Source organism: Garra rufa, chromosome 22 (genome assembly GCF_049309525.1).
Source record: "Garra rufa chromosome 22, GarRuf1.0, whole genome shotgun sequence".
Classification (NCBI taxonomy): domain Eukaryota; kingdom Metazoa; phylum Chordata; class Actinopteri; order Cypriniformes; family Cyprinidae; genus Garra; species Garra rufa.
The window spans coordinates 27,468,204-27,475,946 of record NC_133382.1 but is presented as its reverse complement, the minus strand read 5'-3'; positions in this window follow the sequence as shown (position 1 = coordinate 27,475,946).

Here is a 7,743-nt window from a genome sequence, read left to right as displayed (position 1 = left end):
CATTTTTAATCAATATACAGTATAAATAACAAAAAAATAAACACCATTCTTTCTTAGTCGTGTAGACAATAAATGCAGCTATAATGAAATTAGGCTACTCTTTCAATATTTAAAGTGCAAATAGAGACCGAACTTTTCAAGCATGATACAGAGCTATAGACAACCACACATCTTATTATAGCCCACATACTAATAACAGCCTGGATATGTTATGTAGCCTAATTTGCATGCATTGGGGAGTCGCTCTCTAAATATATTAAATGCTTATGTAATGTTGAAAAGAACGGCAAACCTTTCACTGCATCAGCTCACAGCAGTCTGTGCATTAGTTAGGCTAGCGAAAGTTTCGTAAAGAAAACAAGTCGCACCACAACAATTTCTCACACTTGCACAAACGCTCCCAAATATAATTTGAGGTCACGCAGATTAAATTTTGGGAGCATATGTGACCAAAACGGTCGCAATTTCGAGCCCTGATGTGACCCCAGCCTGGATCACAAAACCAGTCATAAGGGTAAATTTGAAAAAAATTGAGATTTATACATCATCTGAAAGCCAAATCATTAAGCTTTTCATTGATGAATGTATGTTAGGCAGAAGCCATAGAAAAAGGCAAAGAAGTAGAAGTCGAAGAAAAAAATCAAATAAGTAGATATCTAAGAAAAAGTCGAAGAGGCAGAAGCCATAGAAGAAATCGAAGAAGACGTCAAAGTAGAAGTCTAAGAAAAAGTAAAAGAAGTAGAAATAAAAAAAAGTTGAAGAGGCAGAAACTATAGAAGTCGAAGTAGAAGTCGAAGAAAAAGTCGAAGACGCAGAAGCCATAGAAGAAGCAGAAGTTGAAGAAATAGATGTCAAAGAGGCAGAAGCCATCGAAGAAGTCGAAGAATTAGAAGTCGAAGAAAAAGTCAAAGAGGCAGAAGCCATAGAAGTAGAAGCCAAAGAAAGAGTCGAAGAGGCAGAAGCCATAGAAGAACTCGAAGAAAAAGTCAAAGAAGCAGAAATAAAAAAAGTTGAAGAGGCAGAAGCCATAGAAAAAGTCGAAAAAAATAGAAGTCGAAGAGGCAGAAGCCATAGAAAAAGTAGAAGTCAAAGAAAAAGTCGAAGAGGCAGAAGCCATAAAAGAAGTAGAAGCCATAGAAGAAGTCTAAGAAAAAGTCTAAGAAGTAGAAGTCGAAGAAAAAAATCTAAGAGGCAGAAGCCATAGAAGAAGCAGAAGTCGAAGAAAAATTTGAAGTAGAAGTCAAAGCCATAGAAGAAGTTAAAGAAGTAGAAGTCGAAGTCGATGAAAAAGTGGAAGAGGTAGAAGTCATAGAACAGGGGTCACCACACTCGGTCCTGGAGGGCAGATGTCCTACAGAGTTTAGCTCCTGCAGGACACCGGCCCTCCAGGACCGAGTTTGGTGATCCCTGTCATACAAGAAGTAGAAGTCGAAGAAAAAGTTGAAGAGGCAGAAGCCATAGAAGTCGAACAAAAAGTCGTAGAGGCAGAAGTCGAAGAGGCGGAAGCCATAGAAGAATTCGAACAAGTAGAAGTCGAAGTAAAAGTGGAAGAGGCAGAAGTCATAGAAGAAGTCGAAGAAGTAGAAGTCAAAGAAAAAGTAGAAGAGGTAGAAGTCGAAGAAAAAGTTGAAGATGCAGAAGCCATAGAAGGGTCACATATGAGCTAAATATTACATACACTAAACCAAGCAGGTTTCATAACAAAACCATTGTTTCCTAATTATGTAAAACACTCTGTTGGCTAAATTTGGAATGTTAAGCTAATTGTTGATGACATCTGACTATTTGGTCTTTTGTGTCTGTGTGAAACGTTTCCAGCAGACTGAGGTCAAGAATACGTCATGGGTTGTGGAGAAACCCGGTGTGGGGTGAATGGAGAGGCTTTGTCACTCAACCCACACACCCTCCAGGGGTCAGCAGCAAACTGGACATCCCACTATGAAGGCCATACTTTGTTTGTGAATAATATTGCCTTACAAGAGAACAGCGCTTACTGGAAAAGAGCTCAAAAAAGGAAACAAAACCAAAAGTGTAGATTATCACGCGTCATTTATGTCTCAACAAAACTCCACATAAGGTTACAAAGAAGACTGTGCATGAAAAATAAACTATTAAACTCTCCTTAGACACACTGAATTCCATTTAGTCATATAAAAATGCTATCTGTCTTCGTTCTGTGGTATAAATTACTAATGAGTGAGTGTTGGTTGTTGGATAACTCACTAACAGTCACTCTCATGCTCATTTAAATATTTGGTCATCATACTTAAAATTACAAATATTTATGTAATGAAACAATGAGTTAAGGATGAGAGATAAGACTTACAATGTCATTTTAGAGCAAGCACATGGATTATACAATGTTTTATAAATAGTATGCAGCATCATATAAAAGGGAAGGTTCTGGTCCCGGATGCTAACTGGTTACTCAACAGAGCATTCTAGCCATTCTAGCCAATACAGGAAATACAAATGTGACCCTAGACCATTAAACCAGTCTTCAGCCAATAGCCAAAAATACACTGTATGGGTCAACATGATCGATTTTTCTTTTATGCCAAAAATCAGTAGGATATTAAGTAAAGATAACGTTCCATGAAAATATTTTGTAATATTTTCTACCATAAATATATCAAAACTTAATTTTCGATTAGTAATATGCATTGCTAGAAACTTCACTTAAAGGTGATTTTCTCAATATTCAGATTTTTTTTTGCACGCTCAGATTTTCTGCTGGGGAATAAGTCAAGGACTTTGCTGTCAAAACCCTTCAGTTGTGACGCAACCTCTCATACCTTACTGGTTAAATATAAACTTCTCTAGTTTCTAAACTAGTGCAATGACCCGTTTCTCTCATAGCCTGTATGGTAGAGATGTTTACATTTCTCTTTCTGTGGAACTGTAGTGTTTTTGCCCAGCATTTAGGAAAGGACAGGCCCGATTTAGTAAGGTGATGCAACACTAGGTAATATCCGTCTTTCTCTAGAAGCAGTGTCTCTACTCAAATTCGGACAATGGAGGAAGAAGAAGAAGAATGAATGTCATCAAATAATTAAAGTAACACTGGATTACTCATTGTTATGGCGAAAGCAGACAATGAGATTTCTCTAGCATGCACACTAAGCTGAATGACATTCATTAATGGATAGATGACTGGAAATTTCAAGCAGTGACACTAGTTTTATAGCAGAGTGATATTCTTATGAATCTAAACACTCAGCATTTTCAAACTATTATGCACATTTTATGACCTTAATTAAGAGACTATAGGAATATAATAGGAATATTTAAACATTTGTCATATTACAAAAACTGCAAAACAGCCACTGAAAAAAAAGTTTCAGCAGTCATGAAACAAACCAGTCCACATATAGTCTCATACACACTGCTGCTGCTGCTATGATGATAAAACTGTCTACTATTATGAGTTATATTGTAATATAATGACTGTTAGTACTAAGTCGCTGGTAATAGTAACATCTCTGCAATTACTGTGAGAGTAAAACATGCTTCAAGGCATGTTATGCATTTAACACAATAGGAAGTCATAGCTTAGGAAGGCAGGATTTAATCGAACATTCCTGGCCGCCTCCTCAGAGGCAGATAACATCTATCCATCTCTGCATGCATAAATAACTCTTGAGAAAAACTCCTTCTGTATGAAAGATAAAATCCCTGATGAAGACGTCAAACGAACAAACAAACAAACTCACTGGACATAATGAGTTTTTAGTGTTCAGTATGTGCTCAATATACTCCACATTCTGATCAATAGGTAATTTTATGATGATAGCAACATTATAAGTTTGATCCAAAGTTGTAAAGTATATACTATTATGTATAGTATATAAAATGTGGTTGTAACACATATGTGACCCTGGACCACAAAACCAGTCATAAGGTTAAATTTGACAAAACTGAGATTTATACATCATATGAAAGCTCAATAAATAAGCTTTCTATTGATGTATGGTTTGTTAGGATAGGACAATATTTGACTGAGATACATCTATTTGAAATCAGAAATCTGAGGATGCAAAAAAATCAGAAAGACTGAGAAAATCACCTTTAAAGTTGTCCAAATTAGGTTCTTAACAATGCATATTACAAATCAAAAATTACATTTTGATATGTTTACAGTAGGAATGTTACAAAAAATCTTCATGGAACATGAACTTTACTTAATTTCTTAATGATTTTTGGCATAAAAGAAAAATCAAAAATTTTGACCCATGCAATGTATTTTTGGCTATTGCTACAAATATACCCCAGCGACTTAAGACTGGTTTTGTGGTCCAGGGTCACATATACATTTGATGTAATCAGCAAATATTTCCAAAACAGCTTGTGGCTTTCCTTAGCACCAACAGCATGTTCACAAGAATTCACACGTTTTTTTGGTTTATCACCCACAAAGAACAGCCTGAGACGTGTTTTTCAAACTCAACACATACAACAAAACTGTTCTGTTCTGTTTTATGATAAAAAAAAAGACATGAAGTAACAATGAAAGACAAACAGCATTTTAAAACAACACTGGACACCATTGGCAATGGTATTTTTATTTCTCTTTTCGCTCTACAGAAAAAAACTATGTCAAACAGGTTTGGAGTTTGGAACGACATGAGGATGAGTAAATGATGACACAATTGGAATTTTCAGGTGAACTATTTCTTTAAAGGGACAGTTTATCCAAAAATGAAAACTAAAATTTACTCACCCTCAAACCATCCTACATAGCTGTGTATGACTTTCTTTGTTCAGATGAATACAATTCATATTAAAAAATGTCCTGGCTCTTCTAAGCTTTATAATAGCAGTGAATGAGCGGTGATATTCAATAGTCCAATAAAGTGCATCCATCCATCATAAAAAGTACTCCACAAAGCTCCATGGGGTTAATAAAGTATAGAAGCTTGTTTCCACCACTAAATAAAAAATCAAAAGGTTATTGCGACTTTTTATCTCACAATTGTGAGATATAAACTTGAAATTGTGAGTTATAAAGTCCAGTTCTGAGGAGAAAAAAAAAACTGATATGTTCACACACAGAATTGTGAGTTTATATCATGCAATTGCAACTTTTTTATCACCCAAAAAATAAAACTACCTCATGATTTACTCACCCTCAAGCAATCTTAGGTGTATATGACTTTCTTACTTCAGACTAATACAATCTGAGTTATATTAAAAATGTCCTGGATCTTCAAAGCTTTATAATGGCAGTGAATGGGTGTTGAAATTTTGAAGTCCAATAAAGTGAGTCCAACCATCATAAAAAGTACTCCACGTGGCCTTGTGGGTTAATAAAGGCCTTCTAAAGTGATTCGATGAGTTTGTGTAAGAAAAATATCCATATTTAAAACTTTATAAACTGTAATCTTTAGCTTCCGCTAACTATCATATGAGCGTTCATGAGAGAGTTGCGTTCCAGCGTTTTATCACCCAAAAAATAAAATTACCTCATGATTTATTCACCCTCAAGCAATCTTAGGTGTAAATGACTTTCTTACTTCAGACTAAAACAATCTGAGTTATAAAAAAAATGTCCTGGATCTTCCAAGCTTTATAATGGCAGTGAATGGGTGTTGAGATTTTGAAGTCCAATAAAGTGAGTCCATCCATCATAAAAGTACTCCACATGGCTCTGCGGGTTAATAAAGGCCTCTGAAGTGAATCGATGCATTTGTGTAAGAAAAAAATCCATATTTAAAACTTTATAAACTGTAATCTCTAGATTCCGCTAACTGTCGTATGAGCATTCATGAGAGAGTTGCGTTCCAGTGGTTGACGTAAGACATAGCGTAAACTCTCGTGAGAACCAAGTTTTGTTTACATTAAAGGAAAACCAGTCTCCTCTCGGCTTATATTGAAAGCTGCCAACATTTTTATTTATTTATTTTATTTTTTTTTACAAATCCTCGTTTTGTACGTCTAATTTGTGACCGGTGTTTTGTTTTGCTCTTTCCTCTGCGCTTCTGCGTTCGTCATTTCTCAACAGAACTTATGCGACACCTATGTCTTACGTCATCCGCTGGAACGTCACTCTCTTGTGAATGCGCACACGACAGTACTGCCCTCCAAAGGCAAAGCACAGTAACTACACATTTGGTCAAAATTGAGTTAAGGCTTAAAATGGACTTTGTGACAACAGTCTTGTCTTGTGGCAAAGTCTCCTGGTTTAATTTTGTCCAGTTTCAGAGAAACGTTCAGAGAAATGAGAGTGTCAACACGTTTGACTAGCTGTTGTAAAAACTTTAAAGGCATTTTTCTCAGTTTCAGTGTTTGCGTAGTTACTGCACTTTGCCTTTGGAGGGCAGAGTTAGTGAACGCATTGATCCGCTTCAGAAGGCCTTCATTAACTCACAAAGCCATGTGGAGCACTTTTTATGATGAATGGATGCACTTTATTGGACTTCAGAATCTCAACACCCATTCACTGCCATTATAAAGCTTGGATAAGCCAGGTTATTTTTTTAATATAACTTTCGTTGTATTTGCCTTAAAGAAGAAAGTGTTATACACCTAGGATGGCTTGAGGGTGAGTAAATTTTAGAGTGAACTTTCCCTTTAATAGTATCATGTATTCTCTTCCCATGATGTTCAGCTGAGCTTTTGTCCAAACATTTTCTCTGCCGTGTGTTTTCAGAGATTGACTTCGATGCCCTTCTCTGGAGGGACCATGGGAATGTGGAGTCAGCTGACTCTTAGTCCAACCAGGGCCGAGTTTCCGTTGGTTACCGTTTGGCCCTGAGCCTATTAAACACTGCAAACGGTGAGAATGAGCATGTCACATCCCTGTAAGCTCTAGAACCACTTGTACTTCCTCAGAGTAATGAAACCTGGATTTGACAGTGACACGTTAAACTGTCTACCACACGGCAGTCACCGACTAAAAGGGCAGAGCGTCACAAAATACAAAAATGATCAACAATTTCACTTTGATCGAAGGAAGTATGAGGACAAAGAAAGATCTCAGTGCTGACGGTACCTGTGTGGCTAACACTAGAGCAGAGAGGGGATTTCTTTTGATGTAAAAAAAAAACCTACTTCCTTCTTCCAGGACAAACAATGATTGCAAATAAAGGAGTTTGATGGTGTTTTGTAAACTTAACACATTTCTGGACCTTTAGATTAAGGCTAGACAAAGAAATTCTTTTTTGCAGTTGATACGTAGAGCAAGCGTTTGGTGGAACGAGGAAGACTTTAATAAAACCATCTGATATTGCGCACATTGTCGCTGTGCTTGTTTGTCTTCCTCTTTCTGAATGCCTTTTGAACTGATTTTAGACACATGCTCATGCTAAATTGTAAGGTTAAGCACTGCTCTTCCCAGAAACAAAGCCACAGAGCGTTTGCTGTATCAGAGCTGCGATAATAAACACAAGTTTAAATCGAGTGGACGAGGAGCATTTTGATGCTACTCTGGCTTGCGTTAGAGTCCTAAGTGGTTTGATTTTTAAAGACAATTCCTGTCTGACACTTAAAATACAGCCCGGCTCCAGCTGTGGCTCATATACTTAGCTCAGCTCAAGGCGACGTGTCATAGCACATCATTTATTTGATTCCAGAGTCAAACCCTCAATCTCTAAAATGACGGGCTGTCGGCCATGTGGGAGGGCGATCACCACAGTGGTGGCATGTTTTTTGGTGTTTGCTGTTGCATAGCATTCTCTATTCTTGTTTAAAGGGAACAGATGACACTAACCACCCTGAGACCACAGAAAAGCAGTACAGAACCAC